This window comes from Sceloporus occidentalis, unplaced genomic scaffold (genome assembly GCF_023333645.1).
Source record: "Sceloporus occidentalis isolate IW3139 unplaced genomic scaffold, rSceOcc1.0.p SCAF_6, whole genome shotgun sequence".
NCBI classification, from domain to species: domain Eukaryota; kingdom Metazoa; phylum Chordata; class Lepidosauria; order Squamata; family Phrynosomatidae; genus Sceloporus; species Sceloporus occidentalis.
In genome coordinates this window covers 118506775-118531854 of record NW_028316986.1, presented here as the reverse complement: position 1 = coordinate 118531854, position 25080 = coordinate 118506775, and positions in this window count along the sequence as shown.

The window sequence follows — 25080 nt, the reverse complement described above, 5'->3', positions numbered from 1 at the left end:
TGTGTACCTTCACGTTGTTTTCCACCTTATGGAGACGTTAAAGCAAACCTATGATGGGATTTGCTTGGCAAGATTTGTTCAGAGGAGGTTTGCTATGGCTTTCTGCTGAGGAGGCTGAGAGAGTGTGACTTGCTTGAGGTCACCCAATAGGCAGGGAAGCGAACCCTGGTCTCCAAAGTCCTAGCCCAATACACAAACCACACAAAGCTACATCCCAACATTCTATCCAGGAAGAATGTTTAAATATCCTCCATTTTGAGCATGACTGAGAAACATGAATTTATATTGTTTTTGTCCTCCATTTTTCTCAAACATCCTACAATTTATCCTACATTTTGTCCTACATCATGTCCTGCATTTTTCCTACACTTTGTCCCGGTTTTGTGGAAGGGAATTATGGCAACCCTCTATCCTTTAGGGCACAGGCTGAGCTTCCCAGAGGTTACTCCTGGACTCCAAAAGTTACTCCAGGCAAGCATACATACAACACTACCATTCCCTTGAGGGCAAAGCTGTGTGTACCATGCCCAGTCCTGCTCTCACTAAACTAGCTTCCTTTCCTTGGGTGTGTAAGGGACAAAACTAAAGGAGCTGACAGTGCTGAAGCAAGATTAAAATGTAGTTTCTGGCCAGGGTTATACTGGTGGCATATGCCATCTTATCACCAGAGTTATACAGATGTATGTGCTGGGATGGAAATTGTTCAAGGAGATATCCTCTGCCTCCATTATCAAGCACCCCTCCCTCACTAAAAGGCCACAGTCAATTAATGGCCAAGGGAGCATGGAGGCACCCAGGCACCATTTGGCTGCAGCTGGTCAGCCAGGGGGAAAGGGCAGTGCCGCCGCCACCGCCACCCCAGATCTGTGCTAGCTTAAATGTGTGGGGCTTGTAGAGCCTCCATCGACAGCAGTTTGGGGAACACTCAACTTGGCTAGGTGACACAAGGTGACATAATCTGAAGGTCCTTTATTGGAAGAAATATAAAGAGCACACACAGAGAGATAACTCATCAAAACAACCAATAAAAAGACATAAAAAGAGCTCACGAAAAGGAGGAACAAAATAGGATGTCAGACCTACAGAACTGGGAGATGGGATGCAGTTATTTATCCTGAAGAATGGATCCATAGAAAGCAGAAAAGTAGAACCGTTGCGAACCATGCGGCTTGGAGAAACAGCTTTGCGGTGCAGGCAGCACAAACCAAAGAACTCAGACCGAGGCCCAAGGACAACAGTCACGGTGTGTGCAGGGGCTGACTGCAGCAAAAGGTTTCACTTTGGGGTAATATTTATACCTTTAAAACCAACCCTAATCCATGGCCCCATTCCCACTGGTGGTTTTGCTCCTGAAGGAACTGGGCAGATTCGGGAGGCCCCTCCCAAATCTCTCCGTAAGCGAGTGCCCACTACAAAATGAGGGGCATTTTAACCCGAATGCCTTTTTCAGAAATCAGGTTTAACATGAAGGCGCCTGTTGTCAATCAAGCAATCGTCATAGGTGACGTTTGCAGCACTCATTGGGGCATCTGAAGTGTACTTCTCCCTCCTTTTTTTTTTTAAAGAGGCAGGCACAAAATGCACCAAAATGTGCACATTTTGTCAAATTTAAAAACCTCTTTTGTGTGTATGTGTGTGTGTTGTGGGCATTTGGGTCAGTGCAGGTTATGATCTGCCCTTGGCCCCATTTTCAACCCCAAAATGCAAGCTAATGCATCCTGTATCCCCCACTCCTTGCCACCCCAGAATGCCTCTTACACATGTAATAATAATAATAATAATAATAATAATAATAAATTCCTCACCTCGTAAATGCCAGAAAAGGATGCGATTGCCATGCATTCTTTTTTGCTTTTAAAAGCAATTCAGGGCTACCCTGAATTCCTTAGAGACAGTAGCAAAAGCATGTATCATTTTGCCAATTTGCCAAATTGACAAGAGCAACAAATGTAACATTTGAATTGTAGCATTCATTTGCAAGTCTTGCCCTTTGCAACATTTCCCCTTTGCTGGTAGCGAGCAAATAAAAGGGAAAGGGAACAAGCTGCTAGCCACGTTCTATCCATCTATATATCTGCCTCAAGAAAAAAACATGCACACATTTTGTCAAAAATAATTTTTAAAAATATAAAAAGGGGGGGAGGTGCCTGATGGGAGCTCCGTTTGTGCCCTGCCTTTGACCTGACCTGAACTGACCCCTTTCCTCCTGCTACATTCTCTTCAGAGGAGCTTTGCCATTGCCTTCCACTGAGGCTGAGAGAGAGTGACCTGTCAGTTCCAACTGACCGAGGGAATCAATTGGGAATAAAAGGGAAATGCAGCGCAGGCATTCTGACTGTAGCATCCTCATATAACAATACTACTACTACTAATAATAATAATAATAATAATTCAAGAGCAAGAGGAAATGAAAGTAGCAGAAGCAAGCACACAGACATGTCACCCAAAAAATCATGCGCATAAATTGTCAAAAATAAAAGAGGCTCCTTCTGCTGCAGCCTGATTTCCCTACATCCCTCCTCCGGCTTGGCCCTGCAGCCCAATTTCCCTTGGCAGTCCTCCTCCTCCTCTTTCCTTCCAACCCTCCCTTCCCTCTGAGGTGCCCTGGCTCCTTCATCCGCCTCCTCCTGCTCTGTTATAGAATGCCCTCCATGGCTCCCTTCTTCCCACGGCTTCTTCCTCCTCCTTCTCCTCCATCACTTTCTCCACTCCCCCCCACCCTCCCTCTGACAGCCCTTTGCAGCCCCCATCAGTCACCCTGATTTCCCCTTTTAGCCTCCTATCACTCTTTGCCTCCAGATTCCTCTTTTTCCTTCGGCTCTTTCCTCCTCCTCCTCCTCCTCCTCCTCCTCCTCCTCCTCCCCCTCCCCTCCAATGAGGGGAAGGAATGCTCTGACCTCTGCCCACCCTCTGACCTTAATCCCTCCCTGAATTTGCCCCAATCATGATCGGGGGCAAGTTCATATTTCGCGGAACCTGGGTCTTTTCAGAAAAGATGGGTTTTAGCCTGAATCTCGATACCCCGCACTAAGGGGCATTTCCTTGTGCAAGCCTCAACATGGATGGTGACAGAATCGGGCCCAATATGAACGCCACATGGAAGAATCAATTTCAAAACTGGGTTAAAAGGTAATATGAATGGGCCCCATGAAAGTTCTGTGGGAAACCAAAAATTTGCCCCTTGACAGCACTGGAGAAGGTTTAAAAGTGGAGAGTTTGTTTAGATATTTAGGAAATGAGAAGTCTTGATTGTGATTGATGATGCTTCATGAACTTTACAACACCAAGATCTGAAGTCCCAAGGAATGAGTTGGCAAGAAGGGGATACTTAGGAATACACAAGAGATAGAAGGGTGATTCTGGTCTTGTTTGATCTAGCAGAACTCATATTTTGGCCTTTGGTATCCATCAGAAATTCTTAGTAAGGGGAGTAGGAGTGGCAGTGCTGTTTCTTGCAAGTTCCTCCATCCCCATGCTTTTCTGCATGGCTGAGCCTATATGCCATTCACACAACCTAAGTCCAGTACTATGTATGTCATCTCAGACAACATCTGCCCATACTGGTGCCTTAATGCTGCATCAAACTATATTTGGATGGATAAATATATTAGGGGATGTTTGGATAGTTGCACTTCCAGCGTAACACATACATCTTAACACTGGGGGTTCAGGGCAGCAATGGAGAAACTCAGCATAGAGAGGTTGACAGAACTTTTGCACTTTACTGTGGCATCATTGGATCTTCTGGCTGGTTTTTCATTTTCTTTAAAATTATAGGGGGTCTCCGATGTGTCCTTTGGTTCAGGAGCAAAATGTATTAGGCATACCTTGAGAAAGCAGTGCAACATGGCTTTCATAAAAGTACATTGGTTATTCTGTACACAGAAATGGGGTCCCATTCTAATATTTGTAAAAGATTAATGAATAAATAAAAATGGCTCAGCTAAAAATTTACAGCATATCAAACGAAATGGGAGGAAGGGAAAGACCAGGACCACATACAACCTTTATGGTTGGGTTTCCTCCTCTCCTCCAACACTGGCATTGTCTGGGAGATTAATTAGACTAACCTCTCCAGGTAAGGGCCCAAAGTTCAGAGGAATCTTTCTTTTCTTTCAGTGTCACAGTTTGAAAAAGCAGTGGGCCAGCAGATGAGGCTGGGAAAGAGAAAAAAAAGCACAATTAAAGCTCTGTTTGAATTCGTCTAAACCTCTCCATCTCCCCATAATCTTGCTTTCCTCTTCTTCTTTTCTTCTTTTAAAATTCCCAAGCCCCTTTTAAACATTTCTACTTTTTAGGAATCTGCTATTTATTGTACTTTCCTTTGAAGACACTTAGGCTATGCCTAAATGTCTTCGGGGGAGGGATCGAAGGGGCGGAATCAAAGAAGCATGGAACAGACATGATAAACCCAGACTTTTGTTTGCTGTTGTTACCTGCCCTGGAGTAAATTTTGACTCATGGCAGCCCTGTGGATGAGATATCTCCAAGACTCCCTGTCCTCCACTGTTGTGCTTAGTTCCTGCAAACTCAGGAACTTAATAGAGTCCATCCATCTAGCATGTGGCCTTCCTTTCTTTCTGCTTCCCTCCACCTTTTCTAGCATTATTGTTTTTCCCAGTGTGTCATGCCATCTCACAATGTGTCTGAAGTATGACAGCCTCCTTCCAGGGAGATTTCTGGTTTGATCTGCTCTAGGACCCATTTGTTTGTCTTTTTGGCTGCCCATGGGATCCTCAGCACTCATCTCCAGCACCAAATCTTGAATTAATTGATTTTCTTCTTATCTTCTTTCTTAACTGTCCAGCTGACACATCCATAGAAGGTAATAGGGAAAACAATGGCTTGCATGATTCTAACTCTTGTGTTCAGTTGTATATCTCTGCATTTTAGAATCTCTTCTAGTTCTTTCATAGCCACCCTCCCTATTCTTAATCTTCTTCTGATTTCCTGACTGCAGTCCTCATTTCTATAAATGTTTGATCCCAGTATGAGAACTATTTTACTACTTCTGTTTCTTCATTGTCTAGGTTGAAATAGCTTCTACACAAACTGGAGCCCCTTAGGGGAAGATACCAAGCTGAAGTGGGCTAAAGAGCCACATTTTCCAGCAGGGGCATTGTTTCTAAATCAAATGTGTGTTGCAGCTGCAGTTGTCAGATCTCAGGCTCTAGCCCTGAGTTTCCAGTTTTCATGGGTCATCTGCAGGTAGCAGACAACGGTGCAAGTTCTCCAAGTTTTGGTGGACTCTGCTTCAGGCAAGAGGAAAGGACTATGTGCAAATCTCAGTTCAACTATTAAAGCAAAAGCTTGCTAAAATTTGAAAGGCTTTGACTGATTTGTTGTTGTAGCTTCAAAGTCTCTCTAGAGAATCTATTTATTTACTTAGCTTCCTTCTTACCTGCCAGTCATTGTACTATCAGGACTCTCCACCTCTGCTTTACATCTGTCTTGTGGCTAGAAGCAAGTCGGCTAGATGAAATGGTCCTTATCTCAACTCCCTGGTAAGTGAGAAGGAATAATCCCCATGTTTCCCTTCCTCTGGGAATAGATCCTTTAGCTAAGATTTCTGTCTTAATTTCCAAATAAGAAAAAAAATACGTTCTCTGTGTTTTTCTTTGAATGAGAAGGCACAAGCAACTGTGCTTGCTACTTAATCCATGGCATTCAGTTATATCACCATGACCCATCCCTACATCTCGGGTTTTAGCCCAGAAACCTCAAAGCCTCAAATGACCCTTATCATTCAGCATGACAAGATATCATAACTGCAAAGGAGGACAAGGCACTGGAAAATGTAGGCTATTCAAGAAAAATGTAGGACATTACAATCTAAAAGCTAAGAACACTAATATAAATGTAAATTCATGCTTCTTATTCATTCTCAAAATGGAGGCCATTTTGGAATTCCTCCTGGACAGAAGGTTAAAATGTAGTACATGTCCTGGACAAGGAGTACACTTGGTCACCCTGATTTTACTGGCAACCCTACTTGCGGCCTCCCACTCCAATTTTCTCTTTAACAGATGAACCCTCCTTCCTCCTCCTCCTCCTCTTCCTCCTTCTTGATGAAGAGATGATACCCTGCCTGAGAGTTAATTTGTCACACTCACAAATGTACACTGTGCTTTTTAGGGGGAAAAAAAGTGTAACCCATGCTTCAGTTCATTCAAGGTCTTTGATTCAGCTCTGCTCTAATAAAAAGGGAGCATGTGTCTGATGAGCTTCAGTATTTTCCATATGGTTGGGTAACTGACAAGATCTGCAAGATACATCCAATGCATACAGTCAGTGGCACCAGACTGATGGCACTGGTGGCCATATGTGCAAATCATATCCCACTGCCATAGTTGTTCTGGCAAGCCTTGAAGGGTAATTACACTGGAAGACCACTGGAGGTGACTAGGCTGGTTGGATCTGCTGCTGTGTCCTTGCCTCACAAGAGGAAGGCAGATGTTTGTGTAATTTATCAAAAAAGCAAGGGCCAACCTGCAGCTTAGCAATGTTCAGAGGGAGCTTCCTGGGCTACTTCTATGCACAGCTTTTGGCTGAAAGATGCACCGGACATATGCTGTTGACATCTACAGTTGAGTACAGGGAAAACCCCTCTCTCTCTCTCTCTCTCTCTCTCTCTCTCTCACACACACACACACACACACACACACACACTTTCAGCTACTATAATTAGACCTAGGCAAGGAGCTGAAAAGGAAACTGACCCATTTACTGCTTTTGAATTTTCAAAAATGAATTGTAGGCTGAGTATCACTGAGCATGAATAGAGTGTCCTTTCATGGATGAAAACAATATTTTTAAAGGGGAAAATGACTCTAGTTGTGGCCATAGGACTAACAACCTTTCCCCTTAAAAATAAGAATCTGTTGTTGTTACATACAACTACTTATTGACCCTCTGGATGACTTCCTGGGTGGTTAATAAGCTTAAATATTTGTTTCAATACAATACTAATAATAATAAAAAAGCAGTGAAATCCTTTTTAAAAAGATTTTGAAACAGCTGCAATGGTTACTGGTTCATTTCTAGGCAGAATTCAACATGCTGGTTTTAACCTTTAAAGCCCTACATGTCTTGGGTCCAGATTATTTGAAAGACCCAATCTCCTTATATAAACCAGGGTGTGCCTTGAGATCTGCAGGGGAAAGCTTTCTTGCAGTCCCACCATCTTTGCAGGCACAGCTGGTAAGGACACCAGAAACAACCTTCTCCATGGCTGCTCCCGGACTCCCTTCCATGAGAGATCCAGTTGGCCCCTTCCCTGGTCTCTTTTTGTCAGCAGGTCAAGACATTTTTATGTAGGCAGACTTCTGCATTTTAGCTGCTGCATGTGAAGTGGTGTCGTGTGTGTGTGCGTGTGCACGTGCGTGCGCCTATATATATTATTGAAACTGTTTTACATATGTTTTAAGCGCTTGTAGTGTTTTAGCTGTTTTTCATCATGCTTTTAATAATGTTAAGGTTTAATTCCTTTTTATCTTTTGTAAATTAAGGTTTTGGTTGGAACTTTTTCAAATAATTGTAAGACGCCTTGTGTCCCATTTGGCGTTAAAATCAGGATATAGGTGCAATGAATGAATGAATGAATGAATGAAATTCTGAAAATGACTTTATGAACAGTATTAACAAAGAAAAATAGACAACCTCATTAAAGGTGAGGGTCATTATGAATGTCTCATAGATTCACTGATGGGGGAAATGAAAATAAAAACAAATGTGTGTCCTGTTCCCATACTCTAGAACTTATCCTAAGGAGATAGGGAAATGTTTCCCTGATGTGGGATCGTGGTGCACATCTTTCTGGTGGCACAGTGGTTAAACACCTGTACTGCAGCCACTCACTCACAAACCACAAGGTTGTGAGTTCAATACCGGCCAGGGGTTCAGGGTTGACTCAGCCTGGCATCTTTCAAGGTCACTAAAATGAGCTCCATCCACCATCATCCAGAGGGAAAGAAGAGCAGGCCAGTTCCATCAGGACTGGCCTGAAAAAAGAAGGTGGCCCTGCTGGACTTTTCCCCTTCCCCACTGCCATTCCCTTCTCTTTTCGTGTCTTGTATTTTTAGATTGTTCGCCTCAGGGCAGGGAAATTTTTAATTAACAATTTTTAAGCTGTTCTGAGAGTCTTTTGAGTGAAGAGCAGGGTATAAATAAATAAATATGAATAAATTTGGGGCAATTAGCTTACACATTGTAAACTGCTTAGGGTGTGCTTAAGTGCACTGATAAGTGGTATAGAAATGTACTTGCTATTGCTACTTCCTATTTGTATGTGTCCAGATGTAAAGACGGAATACGTATGAGTCATTCAGACTTCATCTTGATGTTTGCAATGTAGCCCTGGCCCTATTCATCCAATAGGGATCATCAGTGTTTTCATGAGCACTGACACTGACTTACGAACTTTTGTGGATGTGACGTGGCGGCTAATAGCTAGTAAAAGGACAAGATCAGCCATGCTGAGGACATTTGGATGTAGCCTTTCCACCCATTCAAGCAGAGCATTAATGTGCTCAGTTTTGACAATACAAACCTCTACTATGGGTTGTGCCCAATTTTTAAAATTCAGTGTCAGAAATACAAATGTGAAAATATGCCAGTTCTGATTTTGTTGCAATCTTACCATACCTTTCTTTCTGTACTTATTTCTCCTTGAATTGCAAAACTTAGGCAGGGAAAGAGATCTGGCTAGAAACTGGTGCACATTTTCCCTAGTGTGATTTATTACGCTCATGCTCCCCCTGAAGGACTCGGTGCGCAGCTTGGGAGTACAGTGGTGCCTCGGGTTACGAAATTAATTCGTTCCGCTGTCAATTTCGTAACCCGAAAGGCTTTCGCAAGCCGAATCCCCATAGGCGCTAATGGGGAAAAGCCGCGATTTGGTGTAAAATAGCGCCGAAAAGCACCAAAAGTTTTTTCGTAACCCGAAAAAACTTTCTTAACCCGAAACAGTTTTTTTAAATTAATTTTTTTCGTATCCTGAAAATTTCGTAAGCTGGGTAATTCGTATCCCGAGGTACCACTGTACTCCTTGATTCGTCGCTCCAGCTGACTTCTCAGGTGGATGCGATGGTCAGGAGTGCCTGTTATCAGCTTCGGCTGATATGCCAGCTGCGTCCCTACCTGGACCGAAAGGACCTTGAATCTGTTGTACATGCTTTGGTAACCTCGCGATTGGATTTCTGCAACACGCTCTACATGGGGCAACCCTTGTACCAAACCCGGAAGCTGCAATTGGTGCAGAACATGGCAGCTAGACTGGTCGCTGGTACCTCCAGGTCGGACCATATAACACCTATTTTAAAAGACCTTCACTGGCTGCCTATCCGCTTCCGAGCTCAATACAAGGTGTTGGTTTTGTCCTATAAAGCCCTAAATGGCTTGGGCCCAGGGTACTTGGAGGACCGCCTCTCCCCACATAATCCGCCTCGCACACTCAGAACTTCTGGGACTAAATTGTTGGAGGTCCCTAGGTCTAACCTTACACGGACCTCACAGAGGGCTTTTACCATTGCTGCCCCTTCACTTTGGAATAAGCTCCCTACAGAGTTTCGCTCCGCCGCCTCTTTAGCTGTCTTTAAAAAACAGCTGAAAACATATCTATTCCGGCTGGCCTTCCCACCTTAGATTGTCTGTTTATTTTCCTCCCCCTTTTTTCCTTTTCGACTCCGGACCGATGTAAATTTTTTTCCTCTTTCTTCTTGCCCTTGACATGTGTATTTTATTGTTTTCCTGTTCCTGTTTTTTTGTAGTAATGTTTTTAACTGTTATACTGAATTTTAATCCTGTATTGAAATGTTTTTATAAATTTTGTAAGCCACCCTGATCATATCCATGGAAGGGCGGGGTAGAAATAAAATTTATTATTATTTATTATTATTATTAGCTTTCCAAATTTATGCATCCTTCCATTGACTAAAGCATATTTATGTGTAAGCCCCCCCTCCACACACACACACACACACACACACACACACACTGCACATTTCAGTCCTTTGCACTTTAAAATGCAGGTATTATTTTGCAGGCTTTTTCTTCTGATAGACCCCATAAGACTCACAACCATTTGAATTCTTGAAGTGAGGTGCATTTCTTTCTGCAGTGAATCTTGAGAGGTGTTAAAAGCTGCTTTTAACAATACTGTCAAATCCAAGAAAATTATTTTTTCCATTCCTGAGATGGGTGGCTCTCTCTCTCTCTCTCTCTCTCTCACACACACACACACACACAGAGAGAGAGAGAGAGAGAGAGAGAGAGAGAGAACTAGGCTCCTGCATATATGCACATAGCTTTTGCTGCAAATGTTTGCTCTGTTGGCAGTTTGCTCCTCTTATTTTTCAAACCTTATCTGTGGTCTAACACTGCCTCCTGAAAAATGAAAATTGCATAATGGAAAGGTCCCCCCCCCCCACTCCCCATCAAAGGGATCGTTAAAATGTGAACAAAAAGCTTCCTCTTTTTGACCTCACAAATGTATAATTACATTTATCAGCTTTGGACTATCTCTCTCTGAAGCCTTCAGGTTGAGCTACTGAAGCAGAGCATACCGCCAAGTACTAAAAGGAGATATTAGAGTGACTCTAATGAATTCTGAGTGCGTTACACTACCTACTGCCTAGAGAAACCGTTCCAGCTTTAAAAACAGCATATCAATCCAGGATGTTCCAGCACCAAAGTGCCCATCAAACATCAAATCAATTCCACAGACCTAATCTCATGTGGGGGGTGTTGATACCTGGGAAAAGCTCAAGACCTGGAAAAGGCAACAGTAGGAATCAGTATTCACCCCCAAGAGTGAAAACCAGAGAAGGGGGTGATAAATGTGCTTGAGAAACAACCATAGCTCCCATGGTGGGAGCAAGCTAATGCCCTTGCACATGAATCACCCATGCTCACATCTGTCTATCAAATATCTCACAGCAACGTGTGTGTGCGCGCACGTAGCTATCAGCTACAATAACAGCTGGGGCTTTTTCAGTATTCAAAGGACCAGTCCTGCCATTAGAATGAGTCAGATGATCTGCGTACCCTGAAAGGGCAGCAATTGATAGTTATTCAAGGAATTATTCTTGTATGTTTGGACTGACTTGAATGAAGACAGAGTGGCACCTGAGATTTTCTGACTGAGGTACCCAAATAACTTGGTTGACTTTGGGTACTATGCAGCACTTATGTCTTTACCTGAGACTGCAAAATGTATTTGAATGGTCAACTAAATCACATAGGACCTTATCACACGTGGGGAGGTCTGCAGCTCAGATCTGCAGTCACTCCTGTTCTAGCAATGCGAAGCGTGATGTTTTTTCACACCAGATTCAGAGTCACTCCTGTCTAGCAATGTGAATTAAGGTTAAAACATGATGTTTTACCACACCTGGTTGCCTTTCTGTTGCCCTTCCGAATTGAGGGGGAAGCGAAGTCAGTTCTATTCCAAGCAAGTCACGTGATGCGGATTCAAGCAAAGCGGAGTGAGCGCACATTGTATTACTACACCAGAGGGTTCAACGATTCGAATCAGCACCCTTGCACATGCTCAGTGGGGCTCTGGACACTGTCCTCCTTCCCTGCCCCCTCCTTAGCTGTCATCCTTCATTGGAATGCAGGAGAAGGCAGAGGATGATGGGATAGGTCGCTGGGGCCAGGGTCGGGATGCAGGAGAAGGCAGGGGATGATGGGATGGGTGGCAGGGTGGCAGAGGGGGCGAGATGGCATGAAGGAGGAGGAGGGGAATGACGGAGCAGGATGCAGGAGTCCAAGGGGGGGGCGACATCAGAGTGGTTTTCCACACCAGACCAATTCGAAGTTAAATAGAAGTGAGCTTGAATACGAATTCTGTGAATTCACTTTTTTTCTGAATTCATCAAAATGAGGAGTCACTTTGGAATCACTGCGGAAGCGCCATGGAAGGAGCTCCCATAGAAAGGAATGGCGTCTGATAACACATTCACGTTACGACGTGAATGTGCATCGTTGAAAGCGCAGTCACATCAGAGCTGACCTGCAAACACTCTAAAAATCTCCATGTGATAAACCTCATAGTTTTCACCACACGATTTTTGCTAAGGAGAGACAGTGATGAAACGAGTGGGCCAGAAACTAGTGATGATCGTGGAAGATTCAAAACAAATCAGATGGAACATTGGCTAGAGATCATTGGATAACCTATGTCATGGTGATGATGGCAGCAAATAAATATTTTTTCACTACCACTATTGCATCTGCATACGGTCATCCAGCAGAGCTGTTTCAAATGGTCAAGGGCCTTTTACATTCTTGAGCAGTATATAAATCACTCAGCAGTCCATTATGAAGAGTTTGCTGAGTACTTTGCAAACAGAAAAACTCAGATCAACTCTGACTTGGATACTATAGTTGATCCAGGTCCAGTAGTTGTAACCTTGGTGCCTGTTTATCCATGCATCTGAGGATGTAGACTCAAGTCTATTTTAACCAATTCTATTTTATATTATTACCTATTGTTTTATATGTATTTTGTAGACTGTACGCCATTGGCAGGTTTCATTTTTATTGATTTGATCATTTGTATGTACAGCGCTGTGTACATTTACAGTGCTATAAAAATAAAATATAATAATAATAATAATAATAATAATAATAATAATAAGTCTGCGAAAGCTCACACTACCAGCTTCTTTCTTTCAGTTAATCTCAAAGGTACTACAAGATGCCTTTGCATACTGCTTGTCCAATATTACTGGCTTTGTTTCAATTTGTGCAACCTGAGGATGTGGAAAGAATGTTCAGTGAGATGAAAGCCACCACATGCATACTGGACTCATGCCCTTCCTTGAGAGCAGTCCAAGGCTGACTGGTAGTTTGAGTAAGGGCAGTAGTGAATGCCTCACTACAGCAAGGTGGGTTTCCAGCCTTAAAAAGGCTGTGGTGAAGCCATTATTTAAAAAAATCCTCCCTGGATCCCTCCATATCTCCAATATCCCTTTTGGGGGCAAGGTAATGAAGCATGTGGTGGCTTCCCAACTGAGGCATTTCTGGATAAAATGGATTATCTATATCCATTTCAATCTGGTTTCAGGCCTGGTTATGGAACAGAGGTAGGACTTTTTTGCACTGCCTCCGGAGCCCAATGTACCTCTTCCAAATTTGGCTCAGATTCAGAAGTTAGGCTGTTTTTATCACACAGACTTTTCTCTCAAAATGGTTTCCTGTTGCCTCCAGTGCTGAATTCAGGCTCCTTATGTCACTTTGGTGGCCATTTTTTCCAATTCTGAAGCTTCTGATTTGGCAGTGTGAAAAAGTGTGCAATTTTAGTCACCTTGGTGGGTGGCTGCTGTAGGAAACTGAACAGGGGGAATGTGTCCCAGTTGGTTCTGCTGGACCTCTAAGGGGCTTTCCATATCATCAATCATGCCATGCTTCTGGGTTGCCTCTCTGGGATGGGGCCAGAGGTGCATTTGCACAGTTAAAACTAGTGCACCAGCTGCAGACATTCTTTGATTAGCCACATCTGGCTAGAGTAACACATGCCTTGATTACATCTCATTCGGACAACTGTAACACACTCTACCTGGGGATGCCTTTGGATACTGTTCAGAAATTTTAAGGGGCCAAAAGTGCTGCTGCCAGGCTGTTGACCAGGGGTGGCTGCAGAGAGCATGGGACTCCCCTATTAAAACAGCTGCACTTGCTACTGGTTTGTTTCCAGACACAATTCAAAGTGCTATTTTTGACTTTTAAAGCCCTACACAGCTTGGGTCCAACCATATCTAAAAGATTGTAGCTCCTTATATAAACTAGTGTGAGCCTTAAGATCTGCAGGAGAGTGTTTTCTCTCAGTCCCATCAGACCTGTAGCCAGTTGGTGAGGACCCAGGAGAGAGCCTTCTCTGTGGCTGCTCCCAATTTGTGGAACTCCTTTCCTTGGGAGGTTTGATACCCCCCCCCCTTTCCACCAGCAGAGTAAAAGGTTTTTATTTAGGTGGGCTTTTGAACTGTGAATTTTATGACCCTGTAGTGTATGTGTAAATGGTGTGCTGTTTTCTAATCTTCTTTTATTTTAATTGGAACCACATTTTAAATATGTTCAAGTGTTTCAGCTGTTTTCAAGCATGTTTATAATGATAGTAATATTTAATTTCCTTTTAACTTTTGTACATTATAATTTTAGTTGTATTGTTTTAAATTATTGTAAGCCACCTTAAATCCCATTTGGAAGAAAGACGGACTATAAATTAATTAAATAAATAGATATAATAAGAGCATGACAATTATAAAATACAATTTGCATCAGCCCTAGCCAGCATGGCCATTGGTATAGGGAGTCATAATGTTGTAATCCAACAATATCTGGAGGGCCACATTCCCCAGCCCTGCTCAAGTGGCAGTGTCTCAAAGACCTCAATAACTATATAATACAGACACAAAGGTCTGTAGGCAGAAGGATGCTGTCATCTGCAGAATCTACTGTTCCAAATTTGAATTGGTAAGTCTGGTCCTGTTAAAAGAAGAAAAATAATTTACCTTCTTTGCCAGTCCTTAAGTGAACATTGTCTTAATCATAAAATGTAATTAAATAGAATGAGGTCATAGTTAAGAGAAAGCTGAAATACACATTTGGGCTTTCTGCAAATGTCTTGGAAGACAACAATCAGAGAGACCTATAACTACATTCAGTTGAATGCACTTATCACTCCTTTTCAGACCGTCTACTCAATGGCTGAAATCTAACATCTGCACAGCCATATCCGCAGGCAGAGATATGCTATACCAGCACTACCCAACCCCTGTGCAGAAGAGTATCAGGAATTGCAAATGCACCTTTCCTGCTATAAACTATTGGGAAGTTGGTGTGATGGGTTATACAGTAGAAACAGCTACTGCAGAGACATGGTGATCTTAGGCCCCATTCAGAGTGGCATAAAAAATCTTGAAGGAACTGGGCTGATTCGGATGCCCCTCCCCCGAATCTCTCCGTTAGCAAGTGCCCACTACAAAAGAGGAGCATTTTAAATCGATTGCATTCTGTACCTGCTGCCAAAGGTGCCTGCTGTCAATCATGGTGACGTTTTTGCAGGGGCATCAGAGGTGTCCTCCCCCTTCCTTTTTTTTAAAGAGCCATGCACAAAATGCGCCAAGTGTCAATTTTTTTAAAACTTCTTTTTTGTGTGTTGCGTCTATATGTGGGCATTTGGGTCAGTTCTGCCCCTGTCCCCATTTTCAATCCCACGCAAGCTAATGCATCCCCCACTCCTTGACCCCCAGAATGCCTCTTACACATGAAATAGTAATAATAATAATAATAATAATAATAATAATAATAATAAATTCCTCACCTCAGAAATGCCAATAAAGGATGCAATTGCCGTGCATTCCTTTTTTTTTTTTTTTTTTTTCTTTTAAAAGCAATTCAGGGCTGCCTCTGATTCAGTAGCAAAAGCAGGTATCATTATTTAATTGACAAGAGCAAAAAATGTAACATTCCGATTGTAAAAGTCTAGCCCTTTGCAACATTTGTAACATTCCCCTTTGCTTGAAGCCAGCAGAGAAACCCCTTGCACAAGCTGCTAGCCTTGCTCTATCTGCCTCAAGGAAAAAAATCATGTGCATATTTGGTCAAAAATAATTTTAAAAAAATATGAAAAGGGGGGGGGGGTGTGCCTGATGTGAGCTCCGTTGGTGTCCTGCCTTTGACCTGACCTGACCTGACCCTTTTCCTCCTGCTAGAGGAGCTTTGCCATTGCCTTCCACTGAGGCTGAGAGAATGTGACCTGTTCAGTTCCAACTAAAGTAGAACCATCAATTGGGAATAAAATGGAAATGCAGCGCAGGCATTCCTGTAGCATCCTCATATAACACAAATAATAATAATAATAATAATCCAGGAGCAAGAGGAAAGTAGAACAAGCAAGCACCCAAAAATAATGTGCATAAGTTGTCAAAAGAGGCTGATTTCCCTACATGCCCCAGCTTGGACCCACAGCCCTACTTCCCTGGGCAATCCTCCTTCCTTCCGACCCTGTCCTCCCTTTGATCTTTCTCCACCACCCCCCACCTCCCTCTGACAATGAAAGTAGAAGAAGCAGCCTGATTTCCCTACATGCCCCAGCGCAGCCCCACAACCCAATTAACCCTGGAAATCCTCCTCCTCCTCCTCCTTCCTTCAGACCCTCTCCTTCCTCGGGGATGCCCACTGATCCTTTCCCCCAGCTCCTTCATCCTCCTCCTCCTCCTGCTCCGTTTTAGAATCCCCTCCATGGCTCCCTTCCTCCCACGGCCCCTTTCTCCTCCTCCTCCTCTTCCTCCTCCTCCTTCATCACTTTCTCCACCCCCACCTCTCTCTGACAGACTTCTGCAGCCCAAAAGTCACCCCTGATTTCCCCCTTTCTCCTCTCACCCTTTGCATCCAGCGATTCCCCTTTTTTTCGGCTCTTTCCTCCTCCTCCTCCCCCTCCCTTCTGATGATGGGAGGGAATGCTCTGACCTCTGCCCACCCCCTGACCCTAATCCCTCCCTAATTTGCCCTGAACATGATCGAGGGCAAGTTCATATTTCGCTGAACCCGGGTCTTTTGAGAAAAGATGGATTTTAGCCCGATTCTGGATACCCCGGGGTAAGGGGCATTTCCTTGTGCAAGCCTCAACATGGATTGTGACAGAATCGGGCCCAATATGAACTTCACGTGCAAGAATTGATTTCAAAACCGATGTAAAAGGTAATGTGAATGGCCCCTTAGACACAGGTGCTGAGATAATACTGGAAGGGAGACAGGCGCGAGTCAAGGTCATTCCCATTAAAAGAACCTAGCTATAACAACAAAGAAAGGTCAGTATGGGAACAAGAGAGGCAAATTGTTTAATTATAATGCATAACAACTGAGCCCACCATGAATTTATTTATGCAATGTTAACACTTGCTGTTTAGTTCTGACAGTGATAATCTCTAGATTTGATCTATAGTTAATGAATAAAGGTTTACTGAGTTTTAACGACTGAAGCCTGTATTTTTGAACGTGGTGTCCTGCTGGACTTGACAAAGAGCAACATTGCACAACACATGTCACTGACTGGATGGTGTGCAATGTCCAATGAACAACAGCAAAGTTGGTCTGCGTGCAACTCCATTTCTGCCACTGTCATATCTGTTGAGCTGTGATGAATAATACTAGCACATGCAGCCCCTCCACAGATGCAGTTCATGAACACCTGAATAAAGCAAATAACCTGGATGAGATTGACCCTTGCCTAGCAGATACTCTGCAAATGTTTTGGACTACAGCTCCCATAATGCCTGACTATTGGCCATGCTAGATAATACTTCAGTGGAGTTGTAGTCAAAAATGTCCAGTGAACATGAGATTGGGGAAGAATGAAACCAAAATGTCCAGGCACATTTTGGGGGTTTAATTTAATTTGTGATTCAGGGGTTCAGCAGACGCACATGTGCCAGAAGGAAGATTACCCAGAATGGACTGAGAGATTTTAATAACTTCCTTTATTATGAAAGATTATTATTTAATCTTTTGAAAGATTTTGAAGGATTTACACTTCCTGTATATCCTTTATACTAAGTTTTCTGAACAATACTGAACTACCTTCTCTCTCAAGTGGTAATTGTTCATTTCAAGCCGAAATTTCAATAATCCACTATTAGTATCATTGCCTACCTCCTGTATCATTTGTACCTGGAAATACTTTCTTTGCCATTTCACAGACCCAGTATGTAATTTATTGCAGCCTTTGAATTAACTAATTCAGCATATTTTTTATAGTATTTTGCCATCTGGTGTGTTTGGACCTAATTTTTCTGTTCATTAATAAAATGTTACACAGACAGGCCTCTTTTTCAGCGCCCCATCTCAGAAGAGGCCCAATCAAAGTCTCATTCTTAAAAGTCATACTTTTCTACCTACCATCTATTGCTTCTGCTGCTGAACTAGTTAATGCCACACAGTCATTCATGAAGAAATTAAGATATCCAATATGAGGTACTGATTGGGTTTCCCCCCATAACGTGTCATGGACCAACACCATATTTGTGTCCATTGGTTAGAACTGTTGCTTTGTTTTCTGAAAACTCACCCAAGACCAGCAGTCAATAGCTCATGGACTAGCACCACTCCACAGATCTTCTCTTTTGAGTAGCACCACTGTAAAGCATAGTAGACACTCTATTTCTCTCATATTAGTATTAATATTATACAAAAAAAATCCACCCATCTACCAAATTAGATCAACATCACTCACGCCTTTCACTAGTTACAGACAATGGACTAATTCTGAGCAGTTTAGGAAGGGAATCTTGGACGTGGTCTTTATTTCCCTCATCTTCTAGTACAACATGGGGGCTGAGAAGATTTCTGAAAGAGAACTGAGTGAGTGTGAGGATACAAAATGTTAGGTTCAAGTTCAGGTTTCCAGCTAATGATGATGGCTATTATAATGAAAGGCAGCAGAGCAAGCTTTAAAACTGTGAAGACTTGTTCCCCCACACCTACTCACCTTGGCCAGTTTGGGGGGAGAGGTCTAGCTGTACACTTTAGTTCATCCATTGGCAAACTGATGCCCTCCAGATGTTTTGGACTACCACTCCCATTATCTTTGAGCACTGGCCATGCTGGGTGAGACTGATATCTGGAGGGCACCAATTTTTCTTCACCTGCCTTGAGTGGATTCCTGTCCACTGCACTATTTTCTGTCTCTCCCCTCTCCCCCCCCCCCCCCATAATCTTAGGTATTGTCCTGAGAAAACACCTGGACTCCTCTCCTTCCAGGACCTTTTCAGCAACTGCTCCCAGATTATGGAACGGCCTGCCAGATGGGATCCGTCATATTACCACCTTAAATAGCTTTTAAAAAGCTGTTAAGACGGCTCTCTTCCGGCAGGTCTTTCCTGAATAGATGCCCAGCCACCAAAGGAATGCCCAACCTATTGACCCTGATTTCTGCTGCAATCCACTGTTTATGTTGTTATTTATCATTTTAAGAATGTTTTTAATTGTTAATTGTTTAATTCTATTTTAAGGGTGTGGGTGATATGAATTGTACATTTTAATGTTGTAAGCCACCCTGGTTGCGTTGCACAGAGGGGTGGGATAAAAATATATTATTATTATTATTATTATTATTATTATTATTATTATTATTATTATTGGAGAGAATCAAGCCAGAAGTTGCAGGGTGGGTGTTAAACAGGAAGCACCAGGAAGGGAAATAGAAATTGCAACAACTGGTTTATTGGATAATGAAACTTCATCTTTTTGTAAAACGGAATAAACAGTCATGAGGATTATATGCACGCCTCTTGAGTAGAGCAAAGCAGGAGTTTTTCAGAGTCTATGGCTGCTGGCAACTTGGACATTCCTATAAGCTTTGGGTTTCTGAGCATTCTTGCTATATTGATTCTCCCCTGCTCAAGTATTATATCTTATAATATTGTAAATCAACAAGCATCCTTAGCAACCTTGAGTTGTAAAACCATTTTCTTTGCTTAGAGCCAGATCCATCTCTCACTGTAACCTTTTGTCACTGCTAGCAGCAGCATAATCTGTGGAATGAAAAATAAATATATTACTCATATCAGAATAATAAAAAAATTGAGCAACCTGGGCAGTATCAGGACTGCAGGCCCTTTGGGACATCACAGATCACCAAGGAGGTGCATGTGTTTCTTTGATGTGTTTTGTTGGATAACTGAGTTATTGTTGGCCACATCACTGTGAATTCCATTAAGTAATCTTTGAAGTTTGTAGCATCTTTCTGTACCTCACATCAGCATGCAGTAGAGTAATTGTAGGAGGAACAGGCAGTACTTGAAAGAGGTGGGCAGAGTTGTCTCACTTTGTGACAGGTATGTGTGATACATGTCACTTGCCCGGTGACTGCACAGAAACTGCAAGAAGCAAACTGCCCTGTCACGTCATCTGAAGCAATCCAAGATATGACGGGAGAACACTTGCTGTGGGGATTGGCCCAAGATCGGAACAAGGAACTGAAGATCATTCTCCATCTCTGAATGGAAAGGAAATCTGAAACAGAATTACATGCTCAGATACTGAGAGTAAATGCTTTAAAATACAACAAAAAAAAAACCTTTATTCAAGGAAGAAAAGAGTATGGAGAAGAGAGAGATTCAGGTTAAAATGTCTTGAATATCTTAAATCTTAGGTCTTTAATAATATAAACTGTATCAGTAAATGCATTTCTTCAAATCTTCTGGAGCTGAAAGTAAAGAGGGAAATTGTAAGATCAGGGGATCTTGCAGGTTTTAAAGCCAATTAAAGCCAATTTTTCTGCATCTAAAAAGAAGCTGGCAGGCTGAACTGAACAAAGTCTATATTAGGAAGGCCTAAGTTAGAGTGACAGTCCTGGAAATAAAGTGTGATGTCTTCTTCACCCTTACATATTAAGCATTCAACTCACACAGTTAAAATCTTTTGCCTAGACCTATTAAATGACACATGACTACCTGGGTTGTCACATGTTTTTTTGAAATACAAGTATACCCAAAAGCATAAAATTCCCTTTGCTCTTGGAAGCTAAGCAGGGTCAGTCCTGGATAGTGCTTGAATGGGAGACCACCAACAAATAATAGGTTCTGTAGGCTATAAGAGGAAGGAACTAGAAAAACCAACTCTGAGTAGTCTTTTCCTAAGAAAATTCACGGGGTCACCATAAGTTGATACTTCAAGATGCCAAATTCAGTCTAGCCATTCCTGAACCTAGCCATACTGACATAGGGAACTGGGGAGCTGCAATCAGAAAGCTCTACATATGTTATGCTTGATCTATGAAGCATATGTGACACATGCACTATCTGTGATGTAAGAGCACTCTTCCTACTCCTTTTTGGAGGGAAAAGAATGATCATGTACTGTTAATGACTTCATGTTCATCTTCTGGTGACGGTATCAAACAATGATGAAAAATAGCCATAGTGGAATGTGGAGTCCAAGGCTTTCATGGCTGGCATCCATAGTTTTCTGTGGGGTTTTCGGGCTATGTGGCCATGTTCTAGAAGAGTTTCTTCCTGACGTTTCACCAGCAAGGAATGCCTGTGCTTTTCTCAGTGTTCAGGCAACAAAACAAACTGAAATGAGTGACAGATCCAGAAGTCACCCAGACATTATTTTAAGGACTAATGATTAGACCACTTAGGACTTTACCGCATTGGGGGGGGGGGGGGAGTGAGGAAAAGCCAATATTAAAAAGGCATTTTCGTGACGCTGAAGATTTTCAGACGACATCACTGTTAGAGAGGACTGTCTGGTCTTCACTCTTTCTCGGACTGCCCTGACTAGCTCTTTTACACCCTAGCCTCTGGGTCACTGGTTCTTGAAGTGTGGGGCAGGACCCCAGAGTGTGTGTATGAAAAGTCAGCCTGCCAGTACAGCAAATGTGTAAAAGAAGGGCAAGCCTATGCCCATGTGTGTATCTGTGTACCACTGAGGAATGACTGGTCTCTGCAAAAGAGCCACGCTGAACTTCTTTTTTTAATGCAGCCCTGTATGTAATTAAACAGTCTCTTCTCTGTGAATGTTTATCATGCCTCAATGCACATGTCCAGGTTCAAGACCTACAGGAGCCTGTAAGTTTCATCCATGTCCATCATTTCCTTTCTCCCTCCAGCTTTACAGAAAAGGAGCATTGGTGGATCTACATTAGTCACATGGCAGAAAGATGCCTTTGAGCCATATGTACGTAAGGCTTGAAAGATTACTTTTTAAAATGATGTTTCCATTAGCTCCCTTTCACAAAGGATCCTCATGCATGCCATCCCCTCCATTCTTCCATCCCCTCCTCTGTCTAGCTGGATGTTTTTAGCAGCATCAGGGTTAAAAAATGATGAAGAAGAGCTGGAGAACACAGACTTTTGGTGCTGGGCTGCAGCAGCATGTGCATAGTAATGCAAAAAACAAAAATGGAGCTGGGAAGAACTGGGATTATACTCTTAACTACTCCTATGGTAGCTGTGTGTCTGCATCCAAATGAACATCAACTGCTTCCAGCTTCTCTTACTGAACATGTATGAACAGCAAAGCAGAGAGAAAGGAGAGAGCAGATAAGCCTGTTTCATCATTACTCTTAACATTTTTTTAAAAAACAACAACACATCAATATATTTGGCCACGAAAATGGAAATCATAAGGAAAGTGGAGTCAAGTGAAAGAAGGCATTTTGGAAGGAGTCTTCAAGTGGTCTCTAGAAGTTTCAGTAACATTTTTCTCAATTTATGTAAGGCTTACATAAGTTTGCTGAAACATGAGGGGAAAACCTGATACTTCCATCTAGTTCCATTTGCATGTGGTGCAAAATACCATTTCCTCTTACCCACTTCACCATCACCACAAGACCCACAACAGAGCAAGAGGCAGCAGCACAAACCACATTCCGTTTTCTGAACCATTTGACATTCCTATCACCATTTACTGAGGCCGCAGCCCTGTAACTATAAAATTAACTATAGAAGTGTAACAAGAACAAAGTGCACACAGTGATAACAAAAGTATAACAAGAACTAAAGTGTAACAAGAACATAGTTATGCCACATAAGTGAAAGTTATCACTTTCTAAATTACAGCTTCCTCTACTAGGAAAATGAATTAATTACAAGTAATGTGTTATTTGTAATGAATTGCCTCCAAGCTCTACTGTGGATGGAGTGTCACTCTGGCAAGGAAGTGTGGAAACATCCACTGTCATCTCTTCAGTATAATGAGGCCCCAGGATTATTACTTTGTGCCTGAACAGCCTCTTGCATGGTTGTTGTTGTTTTTTTCTTTTTTTAAAAAAACACCCTCTTCTGAATGTTAAATATCAGCCTCAGTCCTCTGTGACTCAAAGGCACAAAAACAAACCTTGATTTCTAAACCAACACATGCTAAATAGCAACTCTTTTAAAGTTTTTTTTTGCACTCATCTGAATAACTGACTAGTTCATAGTCAACAGCATTTAATAACTCACTGAAATGCTTAAATTAGAAAAAAGATGCTGCTCCATCGCTCAACAGGAAGCCTATTAGAGATTGTGTTGATTTGCAGCATGCAAAAAAAAAAAAAAAAAAAAAAAACCCAAGAAGTGGAAGAAATGGGAGCTTTATTCATATTAACTAGCCTGCTCCCAAGATGCATGTGGGGAGGGGAGACTACTCGAACTACAAGAGCTCCATGCGAGATGCAAGAGTCATCAAAAGTGAAGGAAACTGACCCCAGCTCTGCAGCAGCACTCTTTGGATTTAATAGGAACAGCTGGTCAGTGAAGCATTTGCACAAAATTTAACAAGGCTCCCACAATAAGAGGCAGGTGCCAATAAATCAAAGGGGAGAGCCCAGCTAAATGAGTTTTAAATTAAATGTGTGCATGTGGTTGACTCATTAGGGCTTCATTGCTCTTTCACAGGACTTTGACTCATGGTGGCCTCAGCTCTGAGAACGCATGTTGCTCCCCCCCCCCCCCCCCCCGTGGCATCACAGCTATGATGGATTCTCTTCTCCAGCCTTGCCCCTCAGTCCCCATCTTAGGGCTCCAGTCACTCAACTTGCCCCCTTTCCTTTCAGGATCCCATCCTGGATCAGGTCTCAAGGTGACCTCTATGCTGGACAGGTGGCTGTGTAGATCAGTGTGATAAAGCATGACCAGTTTCCTCTTTCACTTCTCAAATTACAACAGTCACATATAGCGGTAGAAAATAAAACCAGAAAAGATTTCTTATATAATGATGAAGATGAACATGAATTCCCTGAACTTTGTACACATTCTTAGCTCCCAGAATTCCTATTCTGAGTTTATCAGTTCCTCTCCTCCTGTCTGGTCTTCACTGTCTTGGACTGCCCTGACTAGCTCTTTTACAAACAAGCCTCTGGCTCACTGGTTCTTGAACTGTGGGGCAGGACCCCTGGAGTGAATGTGATAGTTGTTGAGGGGGGGGGGTAAGAAAAGTCAGCCTGCAAGTACAGCAAGCCTGTGCCCATGTATGTGTGTACCATTGAGGGTTGACTGGTCCCTGCAAAACAGCCACACTGAGCTTCTTTTTTTAATGCAGTTTCTTTTAATGTTCCATCAGTGGCACAGTAGGTGCATGCCCCTTAGTGAATATGAGGTACACAGAGGCCAGCCTAGCAAGCTGGGGATGAGGGAAGTGAGGGAGCAAAACACTGAAAAGCAACCCAGTAATTTCCTCCCAGCCTGAGGTACACAGAGGTGGGGATCAATTCCCCCCCCCACACACACACACACACAAACAAAACTTTAGGACCAACTGTACTACATTGAGCAGGGGCAGGTGCAACATCCCAATATAGATGTAAAGGGAATCCCAGTTTGAGAACCACGGCTCTATATAACCTTCCCTTGGCCATAGGCCTCATTTTACAGCCCGGCTTTCTCAGTTTCTCTCTTCACAACAACCATTTAGGGCATTAGGCATGTATACCTGATAAAAAAACACAGTCAAAATAGAACTAGGTGGGAGCAAGGGGTGAAGAGGGCTGCTTCATGGGAATGAATGGACTAGATCAAGCCCATGGACCCATTTATAGTCATTCCTGGCTTAGTACCATCCAAAAAACTTGGACTACAACTCCTATCCTCAACCAGCACTGTGGTGCTGACTGGCAATGATGGGTAAGGAAGTCCAACATATCTCAAAAATGTCATACTGTGTACTGATGGCCAACACCATTGATTTTTCTCCTGACTCAAAACATGAATAACCATAGTAGAGAAGGATAGGAAACAATATATACCAGTAGTGACAAGTTGGGAAATAGATGTGTTTCAACCCAATGTACTGAAACCTATCTTTCCTAAAAGAATACCATGATGTGGAATTAACTAATGCTCTTCTAGAAAATCAAACTCTGTCATTCCAACTAGGCAGTCAGATAGAGACAGCTATCCTGAGTTTCTTCCACAGTAGGTTAGTACTGGGGCAATTGGTTTTGCCTCTCAGTTGAGTTGAAAGTGGAATTAAAACAGCTGTTTCACACAGGTTTTTAATATAGCACAGTATTATCCAGCTACGTCCTGTCCCTTAGCCAAGATCCTTCTCTAATGAAGGCTCACAGAGAAAGTTTCATTCAGCAGAGGACCT